This window comes from Chiloscyllium punctatum, unplaced genomic scaffold (genome assembly GCF_047496795.1).
Source record: "Chiloscyllium punctatum isolate Juve2018m unplaced genomic scaffold, sChiPun1.3 scaffold_622, whole genome shotgun sequence".
Taxonomy (NCBI): Eukaryota; Metazoa; Chordata; class Chondrichthyes; order Orectolobiformes; family Hemiscylliidae; genus Chiloscyllium; species Chiloscyllium punctatum.
Window position 1 is genome coordinate 1 of NW_027310356.1, and position 23,669 is coordinate 23,669.

At 55.0% G+C, this 23,669-nt stretch overlaps 1 long non-coding RNA gene across 1 annotated transcript; it reads left to right on the forward strand.

Moving 5' to 3' along the window:
* The first annotated feature begins 628 nt into the window (after window positions 1-628).
* LOC140473489 (uncharacterized) lies at window positions 629-20,643 on the forward strand. The gene is made up of 2 exons (XR_011958364.1): window positions 629-988; window positions 18,468-20,643. It is a non-coding gene; the product is annotated as an uncharacterized lncRNA (long non-coding RNA).
* Window positions 20,644-23,669: the final 3,026 nt, after the last annotated feature.

Below are 23,669 nucleotides of genomic sequence, written 5' to 3' on the forward strand. Positions count from 1 at the left end.
TGTGACACTCCCTCAGTACTGATCCTCTGACAGTGCAGCACTCCCTCAGTACTGACCCTCTGACAGTGTGACACTCCCTCAGTACTGATCCTCTGACAGTGCAGCACTCCCTCAGTACTGACCCTCTGACAGTGTGACACTCCCTCAGTACTGACCCTCTGACAGTGTGACACTCCCTCAGTACTGACCCTCTGACAGTGCGGCACTCCCTCAGTACTGACCCTCTGACAGTGCAGCACTCCCTCAGTACTGATCCTCTGACAGTGCAGCACTCCCTCAGTACTGACCCTCTGACAGTGTGACACTCCCTCAGTACTGATCCTCTGACAGTGCGGCACTCCCTCAGTACTGACCCTCTGACAGTGCAGCACTCCCTCAGTACTGATCCTCTGACAGTGCAGCACTCCCTCAGTACTGACCCTCTGACAGTGTGACACTCCCTCAGTACTGACCCTCTGACAGTGTGACACTCCCTCAGTACTGATCCTCTGACAGTGCAGCACTCCCTCAGTACTGACCCCTCTGACAGTGTGACACTCCCTCAGTACTGACCCTCTGACAGTGTGACACTCCCTCAGTACTGACCCTCTGACAGTGTGACACTCCCTCAGTACTGACCCTCTGACAGTGTGACACTCCCTCAGAAATGCCGTTGCTCGGTTGCCCTGGTGTTTGGTTGAAGTCTGTGGGCACTTGCTGGTTTTCCCTTCCTCTCTCTGGGACTCTTGGCCCTTGGGTGGGATTTCTGCCCCTTTGAGGATATTAAATATTCCCCTTCTCCTTTGTGTCAGCCTCGGAAGGACAGCAGGTTCCTGCCAGTGTTGGTTCTTGTTCGGATTATCTTCATCCCTCTCTTCATGCTGTGTAATGTGCATCCCCGCCAGATGCCCATCTTCTTCGCTCACGATGCCTGGTATATTGTCTTCATGATGTTCTTTGCCTTCTCCAATGGTTACCTTGCCAGCCTCTGCATGTGCTACGGACCCAAGTGAGTCTTTCTGCATATCCCCCCAGCTGACAGGGTGGCTGGAAGATGGAGCTCAGTGTCATGTTTGAGGCCCCTTTGATTTGTAGCGTGGGGGCTGGGTTGGTGTCCTGATGTAGATGCTGTTTGACAGGGGGGGGAGTACAGTGGGAATACAGTGGGAATACAGTGGGAATACAGTGGGAGTACAGGGGGAGTATAGTGGGTGTTCAGTGGGAATACAGTGGGACTACAGTGAGAATACAGTGGGAGTGCAGTGGGAGTACAGTTGGTAAACAGTGGGAGTACAGGGGGAGTACAGTGGGAATACAGTGGGAATACAGTGGGAATACAATGGGAATACAGTGGGAGTACAGTGGGAGTACAGTGGGAATACAGTGGGAGTACAGTGGGAGTACAGTGGGAATACAGTGGGAGTACAGTGGGAATACAGTGGGAGTACAGGGGGAGTACAGGGGGAGTACAGTGGGAGTACAGGGGGAATACAGTGGGAATACAGTGGGAATACAGTGGGAGTACAGTGGGAATATAGTAGGAGTACAGGGGGAGTACAGTGGGAGTACAGGGGGAGTACAGTGGGAATACAGTGGGAATACAGTGGGAGTACAGTGGGAATACAGTGGGAGTACAGTGGGAATACAGTGGGAGTACAGTGGGAGTACAGGGGGAGTACAGTGGGAGTACAGGGGGAGTACAGTGGGAATACAGTGGGAATACAGTGGGAGTACAGGGGGAGTACAGGGGGAGTTCAGGGGGTGTACCGTGGGAGTGCAGTTGGTAAACAGTGGGAAAACAGTGGGAGTACAGTGGGAATACAGTGGGAGTACAGGGGGAGTATAGTGGGTGTTCAGTGGGAATACAGTGGGACTACAGTGAGAATACAGTGGGAGTGCAGTGGGAGTACAGTTGGTAAACAGTGGGAGTACAGGGGGAGTACAGTGGGAATACAGTGGGAATACAGTGGGAATACAATGGGAATACAGTGGGAGTACAGTGGGAGTACAGTGGGAATACAGTGGGAGTACAGTGGGAATACAGTGGGAGTACAGTGGGAATACAGTGGGAGTACAGGGGGAGTACAGGGGGAGTACAGTGGGAATACAGTGGGAATACAGGGGGAGTACAGTGGGAATACAGTAGGAGTACAGGGGGAGTACAGTGGGAGTACAGGGGGAGTACAGTGGGAATACAGTGGGAATACAGTGGGAGTACAGTGGGAATACAGTGGGAGTACAGTGGGAATACAGTGGGAGTACAGGGGGAGTACAGTGGGAGTACAGGGGGAGTACAGTGGGAATACAGTGGGAATACAGTGGGAATACAGTGGGAGTACAGGGGGAGTACAGTGGGAGTACAGGGGGAGTACAGTGGGAGTACAGGGGGAGTACAGTGGGAATACAGTGGGAGTACAGGGGGAGTACAGTGGGAGTACAGTGGGAATACAGTGGGAGTACAGTGGGAATACAGTGGGAGTACAGGGGGAGTACAGTGGGAATACAGTGGGAGTACAGGGGGAGTACAGTGGGAATACAGTGGGAATACAGTGGGAGTACAGTGGGAATACAGGGGGAGTACAGTGGGAATACAGTGGGAGTACAGTGGGAATACAGTGGGAGTACAGGGGGAGTACAGTGGGAATACAGTGGGAGTACAGTGGGAATACAGTGGGAGTACAGTGGGAGTACAGGGGGAGTACAGTGGGAATACAGTGGGAGTACAGTGGGAATACAGTGGGAGTACAGGGGGAGTACAGTGGGAATACAGTGGGAGTACAGTGGGAATACAGTGGGAGTACAGGGGGAGTACAGTGGGAATACAGTGGGAGTACAGGGGGAGTACAGTGGGAATACAGTGGGAGTACAGGGGGAGTACGATGGGAATACAGTGGGAATACAGTGGGAATACAGTGGGAGTACAGTGGGAATACAGTGGGAGTACAGGGGGAGTACAGTGGGAGTACAGGGGGAGTACAGTGGGAATACAGTGGGAGTACAGTGGGAATACAGTGGGAGTACAGGGGGAGTACAGTGGGAGTACAGGGGGAGTACAGTGGGAATACAGTGGGAGTACAGGGGGAGTACAGTGGGAATACAGTGGGAATACAGTGGGAGTACAGAGGGAGTACAGGGGGAGTACAGTGGGAATACAGTGGGAGTACAGGGGGAGTACAGTGGGAATACAGTGGGAGTACAGTGGGAGTACAGGGGGAGTACAGTGGGAATACAGTGGGAATACAGTGGGAGTACAGTGGGAGTACAGGGGGAGTACAGTGGGAGTACAGGGGGAGTACAGTGGGAATACAGGGGGAGTACAGTGGGAGTACAGTGGGAATACAGGGGGAGTACAGTGGGAATACAGGGGGAGTACAGTGGGAATACAGTGGGAGTACAGTGGGAATACAGGGGGAGTACAGTGGGAATACTGTGGGAATACAGGGGGAATACAGGGGGAGTACAGTGGGAGTACAGTGGGAATACAGGGGGAGTACAGTGGGAATACAGTGGGAGTACAGTGGGAATACAGGGGGAGTACAGTGGGAATACAGTGGGAGTACAGTGGGAGTACAGGGGGAGTACAGGGGGAGTACAGTGGGAATACAGGGGGAGTACAGTGGGAGTACAGTGGGAATACAGGGGGAGTACAGTGGGAATACAGGGGGAGTACAGTGGGAGTACAGGGGGGGTACAGTGGGAATACAGGGGGAGTACAGTGGGAGTACAGTGGGAATACAGGGGGAGTACAGTGGTAATACAGGGGGAGTACAGGGGGAGTACAGTGGGAATACAGGGGGAGTACAGTGGGAATACAGTGGGAGTACAGTGGGAATACAGTGGGAATACAGTGGGAGTACAGTGGGAATACAGTGGGAGTACAGGGGGAGTACAGTGGGAATACAGTGGGAGTACAGGGGGAGTACAGGGGGAGTACAGTGGGAATACAGTGGGAGTACAGGGGGAGTACAGTGGGAATACAGTGGGAGTACAGGGGGAGTACAGTGGGAATACAGTGGGAATACAGTGGGAGTACAGTGGGAGTACAGGGGGAGTACAGTGGGAGTACAGTGGGAGTACAGGGGGAGTACAGTGGGAATACAGTGGGAATACAGTGGGAGTACAGTGGGAGTACAGGGGGAGTACAGTGGGAGTACAGGGGGGGTACAGTGGGAATACAGGGGGAGTACAGTGGGAGTACAGTGGGAATACAGGGGGAGTACAGTGGGAATACAGGGGGAGTACAGTGGGAATACAGTGGGAGTACAGTGGGAATACAGGGGGAGTACAGTGGGAATACAGTGGGAATACAGGGGGAGTACAGTGGGAATACAGGGGGAGTACAGTGGGAGTACAGTGGGAATACAGGGGGAGTACAGTGGGAGTACAGTGGGAATACAGGGGGAGTACAGTGGGAATACAGTGGGAGTACAGTGGGAATACAGTGGGAGTACAGGGGGAGTACAGGGGGAGTACAGTGGGAATACAGGGGGAGTACAGTGGGAGTACAGTGGGAATACAGGGGGAGTACAGGGGGAGTACAGTGGGAATACAGGGGGAGTACAGTGGGAGTACAGGGGGGGTACAGTGGGAATACAGGGGGAGTACAGTGGGAGTACAGTGGGAATACAGGGGGAGTACAGTGGGAATACAGGGGGAGTACAGGGGGAGTACAGTGGGAATACAGGGGGAGTACAGTGGGAGTACAGGGGGAGTACAGTGGGAGTACAGTGGGAATACAGGGGGAGTACAGTGGGAATACAGTGGGAGTACAGTGGGAATACAGTGGGAGTACAGTGGGAGTACAGGGGGAGTACAGTGGGAATACAGTGGGAATACAGTGGGAGTACAGGGGGAGTACAGGGGGAGTACAGTGGGAATACAGTGGGAGTACAGGGGGAGTACAGTGGGAATACAGTGGGAGTACAGTGGGAGTACAGGGGGAGTACAGTGGGAATACAGTGGGAATACAGTGGGAGTACAGTGGGAGTACAGGGGGAGTACAGTGGGAGTACAGTGGGAGTACAGGGGGAGTACAGTGGGAATACAGTGGGAATACAGTGGGAGTACAGTGGGAGTACAGGGGGAGTACAGTGGGAGTACAGGGGGGGTACAGTGGGAATACAGGGGGAGTACAGTGGGAGTACAGTGGGAATACAGGGGGAGTACAGTGGGAATACAGGGGGAGTACAGTGGGAATACAGTGGGAGTACAGTGGGAATACAGGGGGAGTACAGTGGGAATACAGTGGGAATACAGGGGGAGTACAGTGGGAATACAGGGGGAGTACAGTGGGAGTACAGTGGGAATACAGGGGGAGTACAGTGGGAATACAGTGGGAGTACAGTGGGAATACAGGGGGAGTACAGTGGGAATACAGTGGGAGTACAGTGGGAATACAGTGGGAGTACAGGGGGAGTACAGGGGGAGTACAGTGGGAATACAGTGGGAGTACAGTGGGAATACAGGGGGAGTACAGGGGGAGTACAGTGGGAATACAGGGGGAGTACAGTGGGAGTACAGGGGGGGTACAGTGGGAATACAGGGGGAGTACAGTGGGAGTACAGTGGGAATACAGGGGGAGTACAGTGGGAATACAGGGGGAGTACAGGGGGAGTACAGTGGGAATACAGGGGGAGTACAGTGGGAGTACAGGGGGAGTACAGTGGGAATACAGTGGGAGTACAGTGGGAATACAGTGGGAGTACAGGGGGAGTACAGTGGGAATACAGTGGGAATACAGTGGGAGTACAGGGGGAGTACAGGGGGAGTACAGTGGGAATACAGTGGGAGTACAGTGGGAATACAGTGGGAATACAGTGGGAGTACAGTGGGAATACAGTGGGAGTACAGGGGGAGTACAGTGGGAGTACAGGGGGAGTACAGTGGGAATACAGTGGGAGTACAGTGGGAGTACAGGGGGAGTACAGTGGGAGTACAGGGGGAGTACAGTGGGAATACAGTGGGAATACAGTGGGAATACAGGGGGAGTACAGTGGGAATACAGTGGGAATACAGTGGGAGTACAGTGGGAGTACAGGGGGAGTACAGTGGGAATACAGTGGGAGTACAGTGGGAATACAGTGGGAGTACAGGGGGAGTACAGTGGGAATACAGTGGGAATACAGTGGGAGTACAGGGGGAGTACAGTGGGAATACAGTGGGAGTACAGTGGGAATACAGTGGGAGTACAGGGGGAGTACAGTGGGAGTACAGTGGGAATACAGGGGGAGTACAGTGGGAATACAGTGGGAATACAGGGGGAGTACAGTGGGAATACAGTGGGAGTACAGGGGGAGTACAGTGGGAGTACAGTGGGAATACAGTGGGAGTACAGTGGGAATACAGTGGGAGTACAGTGGGAATACAGTGGGAGTACAGGGGGAGTACAGTGGGAATACAGTGGGAGTACAGTGGGAATACAGTGGGAGTACAGGGAGAGTACAGTGGGAATACAGGGGGAGTACAGTGGGAGTACAGGGGGGGTACAGTGGGAATACAGGGGGAGTACATGGGAATACAGGGGGAGTACAGTGGGAGTACAGGGGGGGTACAGTGGGAATACAGGGGGAGTACAGTGGGAGTACAGTGGGAGTACAGGGGGAGTACAGTGGGAATACAGTGGGAGTACAGGGGGAGTACAGTGGGAATACAGGGGGAGTACAGTGGGAATACAGTGGGAATACAGGGGGAGTACAGTGGGAATACAGGGGGAGTACAGTGGGAATACAGTGGGAGTACAGTGGGAATACAGTGGGAGTACAGGGGGAGTACAGTGGGAATACAGTGGGAGTACAGTGGGAATACAGTGGGAGTACAGGGGGAGTACAGTGGGAATACAGGGGGAGTACAGTGGGAGTACAGGGGGGGTACAGTGGGAATACAGGGGGAGTACAGTGGGAATACAGGGGGAGTACAGTGGGAGTACAGGGGGGGTACAGTGGGAATACAGGGGGAGTACAGTGGGAGTACAGGGGGGGTACAGTGGGAATACAGGGGGAGTACAGTGGGAGTACAGGGGGAGTACAGTGGGAATACAGGGGGAGTACAGTGGGAGTACAGGGGGGGTACAGTGGGAATACAGGGGGAGTACAGTGGGAATACAGGGGGAGTACAGTGGGAGTACAGGGGGGGTACAGTGGGAATACAGGGGGAGTACAGTGGGAGTACAGGGGGAGTACAGGGGGGGTACAGTGGGAATACAGGGGGGGTACAGTGGGAATACAGGGGGAGTACAGGGGGGGTACAGTGGGAATACAGGGGGAGTACAGTGGGAGTACAGGGGGAGTACAGGGGGAGTACAGTGGGAATACAGGGGGAGTACAGTGGGAGTACAGGGGGAGTACAGTGGGAATATAGTGGGAGTACAGGGGGAGTACAGGGGGAGTACAGGGGGAGTACAGTGGGAATACAGGGGGAGTACAGGGGGAGTACAGGGGGAGTACAGGGGGAGTACAGTGGGAATACAGTGGGAGTACAGTGGGAGTACAGGGGGAGTACAGGGGGAGACACACTCACCCTCCCCTCACCCTCACCCTCAACTGTCATCCTCACCCTCAACCCTCACACTCACACCAAACCCTCACACTCAACACTCACCCCTTACCCTCACGCCTCACACTCACCCTCAACCCTGACCCTCAACCCTGACCCTCACACTCAACCCTCACCCTCACAGTCAACCCTCACCCTCAACACTCAACCATCACCCTCCCCTCAACCCTTACCCTCAACCCTCAACCTCACACTCAACCCTCACCCCTCAACCCTCACCCTCACCCCTCAACCCTCACACTCACACTCAACCCTCACCCTCAACACTCACCCCTTACCCTCACCCTCACCCCTCACCCTCACCCTCACCCCTCAACCCTCACCCACAACCCTCACCCTCAACCCTCACCCTCAATGCTCACTCTCACCCGCAACCCTCACCTTCAACCCTCACCCTCAATCCTCACCCTCACCCTTCACCCTCAATACTCAACCCTCACCCCTCAACCCTCACCTTCAACCCTCACCCTCACCCCTCATCCTCACCCCTCATCCTCAACACTCACCCCTCACCCTCAACCGTCACCCCTCACACTCAACCCTCACCCTCAACACTCACCCACAACCCTCACCTTAACCCTCTACACACCCTCAACCCTCACCCTCAACACTCACCCTCGACCCTCACCCCTCAACACTCACCCTCAACCCTCACCCCTCAACACTCACCCTCACCCCTCAACCCTCACCCCTCAACACTTACCCTCAACACTTACCCTCAACACTTACCCTAAACACACTCTCAACACTCACCCTCAATCCTCACCTTCACCCTCAACCCTCATCCTCACCCTCACCCCTCATCCTTATCCTCATCCCTCACACTCAACCCTCGCACTCAACACTCACATTCACCCACAACACTTACCCTCACCCTCAACACTCACCCTCAACCCTCACCCTCCACACCCTCCCTCACCCTCACCCTCAGCATTCACCCCTCACCCTCACCATCACCCTCAACCATCACCCCTCAACCCTCAACACTCACCCTCAACACTTACCCTAAACACACTCTCAACACTCACCCTTAACCCTCACCTTCAACCCTCACCCTCAACCGTCACCCTCACCCTCAACCATCACCCTCGCCCTCAACTCTCACACTCAAACCTCACCCTCAACCCTCACCCACAATCCTCACCTTAACCCTCAACACTCACCCTCAACCATCACCCTCACCCTCAACCATCACCCCTCAACCCTCACCCCTCAACCCTCACCCCTCAACCCTCACCCCTCAACCCTCACCCCTCACCCTCAACACTTACCTTAAACACACTCTCAACACTCACCCTTAACCCTCACACTCAACCCTCACCCTCGCCCTCAACCCTCACACTCAACCCTCACCCTCACCCTCAACCCTCACCCTCAACCCTCACCCTCAACCCTCACCCTCAACCCTCACACTCAACCCTCACCCTCAAACCTCACCCTCACAGTCACCCCTCACACTCAACCCTCACCCTCACACTCAACCCTCATCTTCAACCCTCGCACTCAACCCTCACACTCATCCTTCACCCCACAACACTCACCCCTCACCCTCAACCCACAACCCTCACCCCTCAACCCTCACCCCTCAACACTCACCCTCACCCACAACCCTCACCCTCACCCTCAACCTACACCCTCACCCTCAACCTACACCCTCAACCCTCACCTTTCACCCTCACCCTCAGCCCTCAACCCTCACCCATCACCCTCACCATCTCCCCTCACCCCCAACCCACACCCTCACCCCTCAACCCTCACCCTCAACACTTACCCTAAACACACTTCAACACTCACCCTCAACCCTCACCCTCAACCCTCACCCTCATCCTCAACCTCACCCCTGACCCTCACCCTCATCCCTCACACTCAGCCCTCACCCCTAAACACACATTCATACGCAATACTTACTCTCACCCTCAACACTCACCCTCGCCCTCAACCCTCACCCTCACAGTCAACCCTCACCCCTCAACACTCACACTTACCCACAACACTCACCCTCACCCTCACACCTCACCCTCAACCTTCAACCCTCAACCCTCAACCCTCAACACTCAACACTCACCCCTCAACCTTCACACTCAACCCTCACCCCTCAACACTCACCCTCACACTCAACCCTCACACTCAACACTCAACCTCACACTCAACACTCACTCTCAACAGTTAACCTCAAACCTCACTCTCAACCCTCACACTCAACCTTCACCCTCACCCTCACCCTCATCCTCAAACCTCACCCTCAAACCTCACCCTCAACCCTCACCTTCTCCCTCAACACTCACCCCTCAACCTCACCCTCAATGCTCACACTCAACCCTCGCCCTCAACCCTCACCCTCACACTCAACCCTCGCCCTCAACCCTCACCCTCACACTCAACCCTCACCCTCAACGCTCACCCCTCAACCTCACCCTCAACCCTCACCCTCAATGCTCACACTCAACCCTCGCCCTCAACCCTCACCCTCACACTCAACCCTCACCCTCAACCCTCAACCCTCATCCCTCACACTCAACCCTCACCCTCAGCACTCACCCCTCACCCTCACCCCACACCCTCAACCCACACCCTCACACTCACCCCCACCCTCAACCCTCACCCACAACCCTCACCCTCAACACTTACCCTCAAACCTCACACTCAACCCTCACACTCACCCTCAACTCTCACACTCAATCCTCACACTCACCCTCGCCCTCAACCCTCACAATCAACCCTCACACTCAACCCTCAACCCTCACACTCACCCTCAATCCTCACCCTCACATTCAACCCTCATCCTCAACCCTCATCCTCAACCCTCTCCCTCAACCCTCTCCCTCAACCCTCACACTCACCCTCAATCCTCACCCTCACATTCAACCCTCATCCTCAACCCTCATCCTCAACCCTCTCCCTCAACCCTCTCCCTCAACCCTCACCCTCAACCCTCACCCTCAACCCTCACCCTCAACCCTCATCCTCAACCCTCACCCTCAACTCTCAACCTTCACCCTCAACCCTCACCCTCACATTCAACCCTCGCCCTCAACCCTCACCCCACACCCTCAACCCACACCCTCACCCCTCAACACTCAACCTCACACTCAACACTCACTCTCAACCCTCACCTTCACACTCAACCTTCACACTCACCCTCACCTTCAACCCTCACCCTCAACCCTCACCCCTCACCCTCAACATTCACCCTCTGCCCTCACCCCTCAACCCTCACACTCAACCCTCACTCTCACACTCAACCCTCATCCTCACCCTCACCCCTCACCCTCACACTCAATCCTCACCCCTCAACCCTCACACTCACCCTCAATCCTCACCCTTACATTCAACCCTCATCCTCAACCCTCACCCTCAACCCTCACCCTCAACCCTCTCCCTCAAACCTCACCCTCAACCCTCACCTTCAACCCTCTCCCTCAAACCTCACCCTCACACTTAACCCTCACCCTCAATGCTCACCCTCAACGCTCACCTTCAACCCTCACCTCAACTCTCAACCCTCACCCTCACACTCACCCCTCACCCTCACCCCTCACCCTCACACTCAATCCTCACCCCTCAACCCTCACACTCACCCTCAATCCTCACCCTTACATTCAACCCTCATCCTCAACCCTCACCCTCAACCCTCACCCTCAACCCTCTCCCTCAAACCTCACCCTCAACCCTCACCTTCAACCCTCTCCCTCAAACCTCACCCTCACACTTAACCCTCACCCTCAACGCTCACCCTCAACGCTCACCCTCAACCCTCACCTCAACTCTCAACCCTCACCCTCACCCCTCACACTCACCCCTCACACTCAACCCTTGCTCTCAACTCTCAGCCCTCAACCTCAACCCTCACACTCAACCCTCACACTCAACTCTCAAACCTTACCTTCACTCACCCTCACCCTCAACCCTCACCCTCAACCCATACCCCTCAATGCTCACCCTCAATGCTCACCCTCAACCCTCACCCTCAACCCTCACACTCAACCCTCACCCTCAAACCTCACCCTCACAGTCACCCCTCACACTCAACCCTCACCCTCACACTCAACCCTCATCTTCAACCCTCGCACTCAACCCTCACACTCATCCTTCACCCCACAACACTCACCCCTCACCCTCAACCCACAACCCTCACCCCTCAACCCTCACCCCTCAACACTCACCCTCACCCACAACCCTCACCCTCACCCTCAACCTACACCCTCACCCTCAACCTACACCCTCAACCCTCACCTTTCACCCTCACCCTCAGCCCTCAACCCTCACCCATCACCCTCACCATCTCCCCTCACCCCCAACCCACACCCTCACCCCTCAACCCTCACCCTCAACACTTACCCTAAACACACTTCAACACTCACCCTCAACCCTCACCCTCAACCCTCACCCTCATCCTCAACCTCACCCCTGACCCTCACCCTCATCCCTCACACTCAGCCCTCACCCCTAAACACACATTCATACGCAATACTTACTCTCACCCTCAACACTCACCCTCGCCCTCAACCCTCACCCTCACAGTCAACCCTCACCCCTCAACACTCACACTTACCCACAACACTCACCCTCACCCTCACACCTCACCCTCAACCTTCAACCCTCAACCCTCAACACTCAACACTCAACACTCACCCCTCAACCTTCACACTCAACCCTCACCCCTCAACACTCACCCTCACACTCAACCCTCACTCTCAACACTCAACCTCACACTCAACACTCACTCTCAACAGTTAACCTCAAACCTCACTCTCAACCCTCACACTCAACCTTCACCCTCACCCTCACCCTCATCCTCAAACCTCACCCTCAAACCTCACCCTCAACCCTCACCTTCTCCCTCAACACTCACCCCTCAACCTCACCCTCAATGCTCACACTCAACCCTCGCCCTCAACCCTCACCCTCACACTCAACCCTCGCCCTCAACCCTCACCCTCACACTCAACCCTCACCCTCAATGCTCACCCCTCAACCTCACCCTCAACCCTCACCCTCAATGCTCACACTCAACCCTCACCCTCAAACCTCATCCCTCACACTCAACCCTCACCCTCAGCACTCACCCCTCACCCTCACCCCACACCCTCAACCCACACCCTCACACTCACCCCCACCCTCAACCCTCACCCACAACCCTCACCCTCAACACTTACCCTCAAACCTCACACTCAACCCTCACACTCACCCTCAACTCTCACACTCAATCCTCACACTCACCCTCGCCCTCAACCCTCACAATCAACCCTCACACTCAACCCTCAACCCTCACACTCACCCTCAATCCTCACCCTCACATTCAACCCTCATCCTCAACCCTCATCCTCAACCCTCTCCCTCAACCCTCTCCCTCAACCCTCACACTCACCCTCAATCCTCACCCTCACATTCAACCCTCATCCTCAACCCTCATCCTCAACCCTCTCCCTCAACCCTCTCCCTCAACCCTCACCCTCAACCCTCACCCTCAACCCTCACCCTCAACCCTCACCCTCAACCCTCATCCTCAACCCTCACCCTCAACTCTCAACCTTCACCCTCAACCCTCACCCTCACATTCAACCCTCGCCCTCAACCCTCACCCCACACCCTCAACCCACACCCTCAACCCACACCCTCACCCCTCAACACTCAACCTCACACTCAACATTCACTCTCAACCCTCACCTTCACACTCAACCTTCACACTCACCCTCACCTTCAACCCTCACCCTCAACCCTCACCCCTCACCCTCAACATTCACCCTCTGCCCTCACCCCTCAACCCTCACACTCAACCCTCACTCTCACACTCAACCCTCATCCTCACCCTCACCCCTCACCCTCACACTCAATCCTCACCCCTCAACCCTCACACTCACCCTCAATCCTCAACCCTCATCCTCAACCCTCACCCTCAACCCTCACCCTCAACCCTCACCCTCAACCCTCTCCCTCAAACCTCACCCTCACACTTAACCCTCACCCTCAATGCTCACCCTCAACGCTCACCTTCAACCCTCACCTCAACTCTCAACCCTCACCCTCACACTCACCCCTCACCCTCACCCCTCACCCTCACACTCAATCCTCACCCCTCAACCCTCACACTCACCCTCAATCCTCACCCTTACATTCAACCCTCATCCTCAACCCTCACCCTCAACCCTCACCCTCAACCCTCTCCCTCAAACCTCACCCTCAACCCTCACCTTCAACCCTCTCCCTCAAACCTCACCCTCACACTTAACCCTCACCCTCAACGCTCACCCTCAATGCTCACCCTCAACCCTCACCTCAACTCTCAACCCTCACCCTCACCCCTCACACTCACCCCTCACACTCAACCCTTGCCCTCAACTCTCAGCCCTCAACCTCAACCCTCACACTCAACCCTCACACTCAACTCTCAAACCTTACCTTCACTCACCCTCACCCTCAACCCTCACCCTCAACCCATACCCCTCAATGCTCACCCTCAATGCTCACCCTCAACCCTCACACTCAACCCTCACACTCAACCCTCACACTCAATCCTCACCCTCACACTCAACCCTCACACTCAACCCTCACCCCTCAACCTCAATCCTCACACTCACCCCTCATCCTCAACCCTCACCCTCACACTCAACCTCAACCCTCACCCCTCACCCTCGACCCTCACCCACATCCCTCACCCTCACACTCAACGCTCACCCTCACACTCAACCCTCACCCTCACCCCTCACTCTCAATCGTCAACCCTCACCCTCAACCCTAACCCTCACACTCAACCCTCTCCCTCAATCCTCACCCTCAACCCTCACCCTCACACTCAACCCTCGCCCTCAAACCTCAACTCTCAGCCCTCACCCTCAACCCTCATCCTCAAACCTCACCCTCACATTCAACCCTCACCCTCAACCCTTACTGTTACCCTCAACCCTTACCCTCACACTCAACCCTCAACCCTCACACTCAACCCTCACCCTTGTCCCTCACCCTCAACCCTCACCCCTCACACTCAACCCTCACCCTCACACTCAACCCTCACCCTCAACCCTCACCCTCAATCCTCACCCCTCAACACTCACCACTCAACCCTCACCCCTCACCCTCAACCCTCACCCTCAACCTCACCCTCAACCTCACCCTCACCCTCAACCTCAACCCTCACCCTCAACCCTCCCCCTCACCATCAACCTCACCCTCAACCCTTACCCCTCACCCTCACCGTCAACCCTCACCCACAACGTCAACCCTCAACCCTCACCCTCAACCCTCACCCTCAACCCTCACCCTCACCCTCACCCTCAACCCTCCCCCTCACCCCTCACCCCTCACCCTCAACCCTCACCCTCAACTCTCACCCTTAACCTTCACCCCTCACCCCTCAACCCTCACCCCTTGCCCTCAACATCACCCTCAACCCTTACCCTCAACCCTCACCCTCAACCCTCACCCTCACCTTCGACCCTCACCTTCGACCCTCACCTTCGACCCTCAACCTCGACCCTCACCCACACTCTTAACCCTCACCCTCAACCCTCTCTCCTCACTCTCAACCTCAACGCTCACCCTCAACTCTCACCCTGAACCCTCAACCCTCACCCTCAACCCTCACCCCTCACTCTCACACTCAACCCTCACCCTCAACCCTCACCCTCAACCTCACCCTCAACCTCACCCTCACCCTCAACCTCAACCCTCACCCTCAACCCTCCCCCTCACCATCAACCTCACCCTCAACCCTTACCCCTCACCCTCACCGTCAACCCTCACCCACAACGTCAACCCTCAACCCTCACCCTCAACCCTCACCCTCAACCCTCACCCTCACCCTCACCCTCAACCCTCCCCCTCACCCCTCACCCCTCACCCCTCACCCTCAACCCTCACCCTCAACTCTCACCCTTAACCTTCACCCCTCACCCCTCAACCCTCACCCCTTGCCCTCAACATCACCCTCAACCCTTACCCTCAACCCTCACCCTCAACCCTCACCCTCACCTTCGACCCTCACCTTCGACCCTCACCTTCGACCCTCAACCTCGACCCTCACCCACACTCTTAACCCTCACCCTCAACCCTCTCTCCTCACTCTCAACCTCAACGCTCACCCTCAACTCTCACCCTGAACCCTCAACCCTCACCCTCAACCCTCACCCCTCACTCTCACACTCAACCCTCACCCTCAACCCTCACCCTCAACCACAATCCTCACCCTCCACCCTCAACCCTCACCCTCAACCCTCACCCCTCACTCTCACACTCAACCCTCACCCTCAACCCTCACCCTCAACCACAATCCTCACCCTCCACCCTCAACCCTCACTCTCCACCCTCAACCCTCACCCTCAACTCTCACCCTTAACCTTCACCCCTCACCCTCACCCCTCAACCCTCAACCCTCACCCCTCACCCTCATACTCAACCCTCACCCTCAACCCTCACCCCTCACCCTCAATCCTCACCCCTCACCCTCAACCCTCACCCTCAACCCTCACCCTCACCTTCGACCCTCACCTTCGACCCTCAACCTCGACCCTCACCCACACTCTTGACCCTCACCCTGAACCCTCAACCCTCACCCTCAACCCTCACCCCTCACCCTCAACCCTCACACTCAACCCTCACCCCTCACCCTCAACCCTCACCCACAACCCTCACCCCTCACCCTCATACTCAACCCTCACCCTCAACCCTCACCCCTCACCCTCAATCCTCACCCCTCACCCTCAACCCTCACCCCTCACCCTCAATCCTCACCCCTCACCCTCAACCCTCACCCTCAACCCTCACCCCTCACCCTCAATCCTCACCCCTCACCCTCAATCCTCACCCCACACCCTCAATCCTCACCCTGAACCCTCACCCCTCACCCTCAATCCTCACCCCTCACCCTCAATCCTCACCCCTCACCCTCAACCCTCACCCTCAACCCTCACCCTCAACCCTCACCCTCAACCTTCACCCTCAACCTTCACCCTCAACCCTCACCCTTAACCCTCATCCTCAACCCTCACACTCAGCCGACACCCTCAACCTTCACCCTCAACCCTCCAACCACAAGGGATGAACTCAGATTTCTCCAGTTTCCTCATTTCCCCTCCACCCACCTTGTCTCAGTCAAATCCCTCGGACTCAGCACCTCCTTCTTGACCTGCAATCTTCTTCCTGACCTCTCCACCCTCACCCCCTCTCCGGCCTATCACCCTCACCTTGACCTCCCTTCACCTATCGCATTCCCAACGCCCCTCCCCCAAGTCCCTCCTCCCTACCTTTTATCCTAACCTGCTGGACACACTCACCTCATTCCTGAAGAAGGGCTGATGCCCGAAACGTCGATTCTCCTGCTCCTTGGATGCTGCCTGACCTGCTGCGCTTTTCCAGCAACACATTTTTCATCTCAACCCTCAACCGTCAACTGTCACCCTCGACCCTCACCCTCGACCCTCACCCTCGACCCTCACCCACCACCCTCACCCACCACCCTCACCCACCATCCTCACCGTTGACCCTCACCCACGACCCTCACCCACCACCCTCACCCTTGACCCTCACCCTTGACCCTCACCCTTGACCCTCACCCTTGACCCTCACCCACGACCCTCACCCACGACCCTCACCCACGACCCTCACCCTCGATCCTCACCCTCGATCCTTACCCTCGATCCTCACCCTCGACCCTCACCCACGACCCTCACCCACGACCCTCACCCACGACCCTCACCCTTGTCCCTCACCCTTGTCCCTCACCCTTGTCCCTCACCCTTGACCCTCACCCTTGTCCCTCACCCTTGTCCCTCACCCACCACCCTCACCCACCACCCTCACCCACCACCCTCACCCTCGACCCTCACCCTCGACCCTCACCCTCGACCCTCACCCTCGACCCTCACCCACGACCCTCCCCCTCGACCCTCCCCCTCGACCCCCACCCTCGACCCTCACCCTCGACCCTCACCCTCGACCCTCACCCACGACCCACACCCTCGACCCTCACCCTCGACCCTCACCCTCGACCCTCACCCTCGACCCTCACCCTCGACCCTCCCCCTCAACCCTCACCCCTCACCATCAACCCTTACCCTCAATGTCAACCCTCACCCTCAACCCTCACCTACCCACCCTCACCCTCAACCCTCACTGACACACCCTCACTGTCACCCCTCACCCTCACCGTCAACCCTCACCACTCACCCTCACCCCCTCGCCTCAACCCTCAATTACCCACTCACCCTCGCCGTCAACGCTCACCCTCACCTCAGACATCACCCTCACCTCCAACCCCTCACCCTCACCGTCAACGCTCACCCTCACCTCAGACATCACCCTCACCTCCAACCCCTCACCCTCACCGTCAACGCTCACCCTCACCTCAGACATCACCCTCACCTCCAACCCCTCACCCTCACCGTCAACGCTCACCCTCACCTCAGACATCACCCTCACCTCCAACCCCTCACCCTCACCGTCAACGCTCACCCTCACCTCAGACATCACCCTCACCTCCAACCCCTCACCCTCACCGTCAACGCTCACCCTCACCTCAGACATCACCCTCACCTCCAACCCCTCACCCTCACCGTCAACGCTCACCCTCACCTCAGACATCACCCTCACCTCCAACCCCTCACCCTCACCGTCAACACTCACCCTCACCTCAGACATCACCCTCACCTCCAACCCCTCACCCTCGCCGTCAACGCTCACCCTCACCTCAGACATCACCCTCACCTCCAACCCCTCACCCTCACCGTCAACGCTCACCCTCACCTCAGACATCACCCTCACCTCCAACCCCTCACCCTCACCTCAGACATCACCCTCACCTCCAACCCCTCACCCTCACCTGCCCATCTATGCAGGGTCTGTTTTGATTGGAAGTTGGCTGTTAAATTGGAAGCAGAAGGTTGTGATTTGATGTGAGGCCTGTGCTGGTGGGTTGATTAACGTTGTTCCCTCTTCCCTGACAGGAATGTGTTTGCGAATGAAGCAGAGACAGCAGGAGCTATTATGGCCTTCTTCCTGTCCCTGGGCCTGGCAGCTGGGGCCTGTCTCTCTTTTCTGTTCCGTGGCCTGGTCTGAGAGAGATCCTCGGGAGATCTGAGTGTGGACTGTGGGAAGTTGAGTTCGACACGATCAGATCCTATTGTTTACTGAGTTATTGCCCGTTTTTTTTATATCAGTTTTAGTCAGCTGCCTTCTCATTGTGTGTACCTGTGACCGGAAGCCGCAGTTATGTGCTGGAGAGAGTGAGGGTAGGCACTCTCCTCCCTCCCACTTCCCTCTCTCTCTCTCTCTCTCTCTCTCTCTCTCTCTCTCGCCTGACTCAATGCCCACTGCCCGAGCTACACCATCGACTCTCTGCCAATCTATCCCTCCCATTTCCCCTTCTCGCTCGCTCCCCACTTATCACCGACAGACAGTTCCTCACAGAGAGCTGTTCGATGCCTTTCTCTACTCCATTTCTCTCCCCCCCTCCCCCCCACCTCCTGCCAACTCTCCTCAACGCACAGACTTGATCTGAGCAGCAACTTGAAATATCAGGGGTTATGTCGGGGGTGGGGGGGGGTGAATGAGGGTAGCGAAGGAGTTGAGAGAGTAGGGGAGGGGGTAGGGATGGGAGTCTGGGGACATTACTGAGTCCCCTTAATTTCCCAGAGAAAGCTCCAAGCTGAACTTCAGGGGGGAGGGGATTTCCAGCCCTTCAACTGAATGCGATGTTTGGCCTCAATGTCGTCTTTTAAACTGGCCCCGAGCTCAGGGCAGCTCCATACCCAGCCACTGGATTTTTTTTTTTTTGGTTCTGGGACGGCCAAGAGCAGCACATCGTTCCCATCCCTAATTGCCCTTGCAAAGGGGCAAGACCTAAGGGGAGGCTGTTGCAGGGCAGTGACAATGGGGTGCCCTCCCTCCCGATCCTACCTGGGCCCAGCCCAAATCGCAAGCCTTCCCTCCAGCCGCTGCATTCGCCCGCAAGACCCACCGACCAGGGCAAGCGTTGCGTGGGCTCCCAACCTGGACCGACTTTACTCGGAGTAACCGTGCAGATTGCTGGAGAAGCTCAGCATCCACGCAGAGAGAAACAGGAAACGTTTTGAGTGCGGTCTGACCCCTTCTGCACAGACACTGCCGGACCCACTCAGCTTTCCTGGATCCCCCTCTGTTTATTTCAGATCCCCACCATCTGCAGTATTTTGCACCTATTTTAACATTTGTTGGTCCCTTTGCGACAAAGGGGGTACCGCGGGGGGGCTGATGTCAACTTTCACAGTATTAAAACTATCATAATCCAAGTGTTTCAATAAATAGGAGGCTTAGGCAATATAGACAGATCTGTCAGAGGACAGAATATCCGCAATAACTCTCTCACATTGTTTTAATAGACTATTTTTATGTGCTCTATATATATATATCTGTAAAAATAAATACAGTATACAATCTAATCCCTGTAAGGAACCACTGTAGAAGTTCACCACATGAAGGGCACATCAACTTGCTCAGAAAGAACAGGGTTCACCCCCGCAAGTTATGGGGGGAAAAGATCAAAAAGAAATCACAATATGTTGAATAAATGTATGAGGTGGGACTTTGCAGATCCCTAAACGGGCCGTGGAAATGGTGGCATCTCAAGGCCGAGCTGCAATACTGCTAAACATGGTGCTAACCACAACCAGGAGGCAAGCTAGGGCACAGACTGCTTGGGGGTGGTGGGTAAAAAGGGCTGAGCTAATGTCTCGTTGCCTTTCGGAAAGGCAGAAGCTTAAACGAACGAGGTAAGACTTTGAAGCAACCAGGTTCCGTAGACAGTGGGAGTTCAACCAATTGTGGGGCTCATGGCGTACTGGTGGCACCTGCCGGGAGTCAGACGGCCAATGACTGAGAGCCAGAAGTGGTACTGACCTCCCAGAACCCCCTGATCATGCAGGCTCCAGGAACCAGCCGGGGAAGAGGGCAAGATCTCCAGAAGGATAGCTCAGACAGAGGTAGATACGCCCGCTACTGGGAGACTGCATTCAGGGAGGACTGATTGTTCTTTTCACCCAACTCTCAGCCCATCCAAGTAACCAGCCTGCGGGAATACATGAGTGTGATGTGTGTAGGGTTAGACTGTGGAGGCGTGAAATAAACTTTGCTTGTGTGAATGAATTTGATGGTTTTGATTTATTGATCCCCAGAGTCAACGTGTCAACATGAAGGAGGAATAACATACATTTCAGTTTGTGTAGCTCACACACCTTCCATCACTCGACTAACACCATCAAAAACAACCCACTGCATTCACAAAGAAACACCAAGCTCCTGTCTGATTCCTTCCCCAATGACATCAGACAACCTTCCTCTGGATATCGGATTGGAAACGGTTCCATTGGGCTCTACAATGCAGTCTCTAGTTCCACCAGTGGCATGTTTCATCTCATCGGTCCAAACAGCTTTACCAGAAACAAAGAGTAGACCATTCAGCCCTTCCAATGTGCCCAGCCATTCAGTAGGATGACGGCTGGTCCTAACACCATGTGACTGCTTTCCTCCTGTATCCCTTTATGTCTTGAAAGTCTGAGTGTTTCGGCAGTGTTTGCTGACACCAGCCAATGTGGGAACCTCTGAGTGGTCGCTGATTACAGACGCACAGTTCCCAGTCCTGATCCTATAATACCAGGCGTGGAGTCGGGGGGAGAGGCTCCAAGTGAGATAAGTAGAGGGCCCAGAAACCAGGGTAAGTGGAGGAGATCCCTGGGCTCAGGTGTGGGGGGGGGGGGGACAAGGAGGGTCCAGGAGGCCATCTCTCAGCCCTCCATGCTTCCCCCAAACTGCCCGGCTCCATTCCCCCTCCTGATTCTCCTCTAGCTCTCTCCTACATCCTCATTGCCTCCTCCTTCCCGGATCCTGTCTATCCCCTCCCCCTCCCCCATCTCCATCCCGGATCCAACCTTCACTCCCCGTTTGGAAGATGCTGCTCAAGGAGGCTGTACAAATAAATGAATTTAAAACACTCGGTTAACTGGTGTGCGACAGAGACAGGGTGACCGCGAGATCGAAGCTGGGAACGAAATATTCGGGGACTTGTGACTTGTCGAAAGGAGAGTCAGGAAGGAAGGGAAGGGTAGAACTGTTGGAATAGAATGGAACACGGGACAGTAGCAAGAAATGATCTTCGATTGGGAGATGGAAGATCCTGGAATCCATGGTGAAGGATGAGATTTCTGAAAGCGTGGCAGTGTTCGGTAAAACGGGGCAGAGTCAGCGTGGTTTCAGCAAGGGGGAGGTCATGCCTGAGAAGTCTGCTCGAGTTCTTTGAGGAAGTGCCAAGGTTAGACCAAGGGGAGCCAATGGACTTTTACCATTGGCCTGGACTTCAAGGAACTGGACTTTGACAAGGTGCCACACAGGAGGCTGCTGGGTAAGATAAGGGCCCAGGTACTAGCATGGAGAGAAGCCGGGCTGTGTGTCAGAAAACAGTGAATGGGTCCTTCTCAAAATGGCAGCCGGTGCCAAGTGGTGTTCAGCAAGGCTCAGTGTTGGAACCACAACTTTCCACTTTATATATTAATGATCTAGATGAAGGAACTGAGGGCATTCTGGCTATGTTTGCGAGATGATTGAAAGACAGGTAGAGGGACAGGTAGCATTGAGGAGGTGGGGAGGCTGCAGAAGGATTTGGACATGTTAGGAGAGTGGGAAAAGAAGTGGCAGATGGAGTACAACGTGGGAAAGTGTGAGGTCATGCAGTTTGGTCGGAAGAATAGAAGCAGGGACTATTTTCTAAATGCAGAGAAAATTCAGAAGGCTGAAGTGCAAAGAGACTTGGGAGTTCTAGTCCAGGATTCTCTCAAGGTAACCTTGCAGATTGAGGCAGTTGTTAAGAAGGCAAATGCTATGATGGTATTTATTTTGAGAGGACTTGAATATAAAAGCAGGGATGTACTTCTGAGGCTCTGTACAGCTCTGGTCAGACCACATTTGGAGTATTGTGTGCAGGTTTGGGCCCCATATCTCAGGGAGGATGGACTGGCCCTGGAGTGTGTTCAGAGGAGGATCACGAGAATGGTCCCAGGAATGGAAAGCTTTCCCAACAGTTCCAACAAACTCAAAGGCATTTCTTACTTATGCAAGCTCATGTTTACACATACAGAACACTCTTGTACTTTGGCTGAAGGACCCTGATGGCTGGTTACAGGTGCAGAGAGATACCAACAAAGTGGATGTAATTCCTGCACTGGAAGATCCCACCTTTTTGACCCTTGCCTGTGGCAAGGTGAACCGTGAGGTTAAACTAACCACCGTTACCTCTCTCTCTGAGGAGGGATCGGTATGAGGCTGATTGGTCTTTCTTACAACTGTTAACAACACAGGGACAGCAAGTCAAACTCAATCAGCCCTCACTCTCACGCGATTGACAACACCAGGGAAACTAAAACATTCAAATCATCCTCAAACATTCCCGACTGATCCGAACCAGAATTTACGGATAACAAGTTTGTGGCTTAAATAAAAGTTGGCAATTTCTTATCAATGCTGTAAGTTTAGTGCAGCAGACAACCAGGTAATTTCATTTCTGTCTCTGACCTTCTTTGATCATAACCCCCTACTCACATTGTTGACAGACAGGCAGGGACATTCAAGGGGTAAATGAAAAGAAAATTATAATTCCCCAAGTTGATAACAGTGGTGAGTACCAAGCCTGTCTGAACATTGGGTTGAATTACAGACACATCGGATTGTCTTTGCTTGAATTCCAAAGACAATGATCAATACAAACAGCTTCCAGCAGATTCCACGAAACGCGGTAACTCTGAGGTACAGAGTCGACAAGAACAGATTAACAGCTACCTTCTCCCCAGCCCCACCTCCTCCCATTTCTCTCTCCACCCCAGAGGCTTCCAGCCTCATTCCTGATGAAGGGCTTTTTGCCCGAAACGTCGAGTTTCCTGCTCCTCGGAGGCTGCCTGACCTGCTGTGCTTTTCCAGCACCACTCAGTTGGACACTATCCAAGAGAAAATGGAATACATGTTGTCCCCCTTTTAGCGTGATGCCAGCCGCAGTGACCTCCTCCAAACTCTCCTCATGTTCCTTTGCTCTGCAGAGGTTAAAAGGTCATCCAAGACAGGCTGCCACTCTGGGAGCCATTGGCGAACGTTCACCCACACACTTGGAAAGATGGCACCACCCCTGA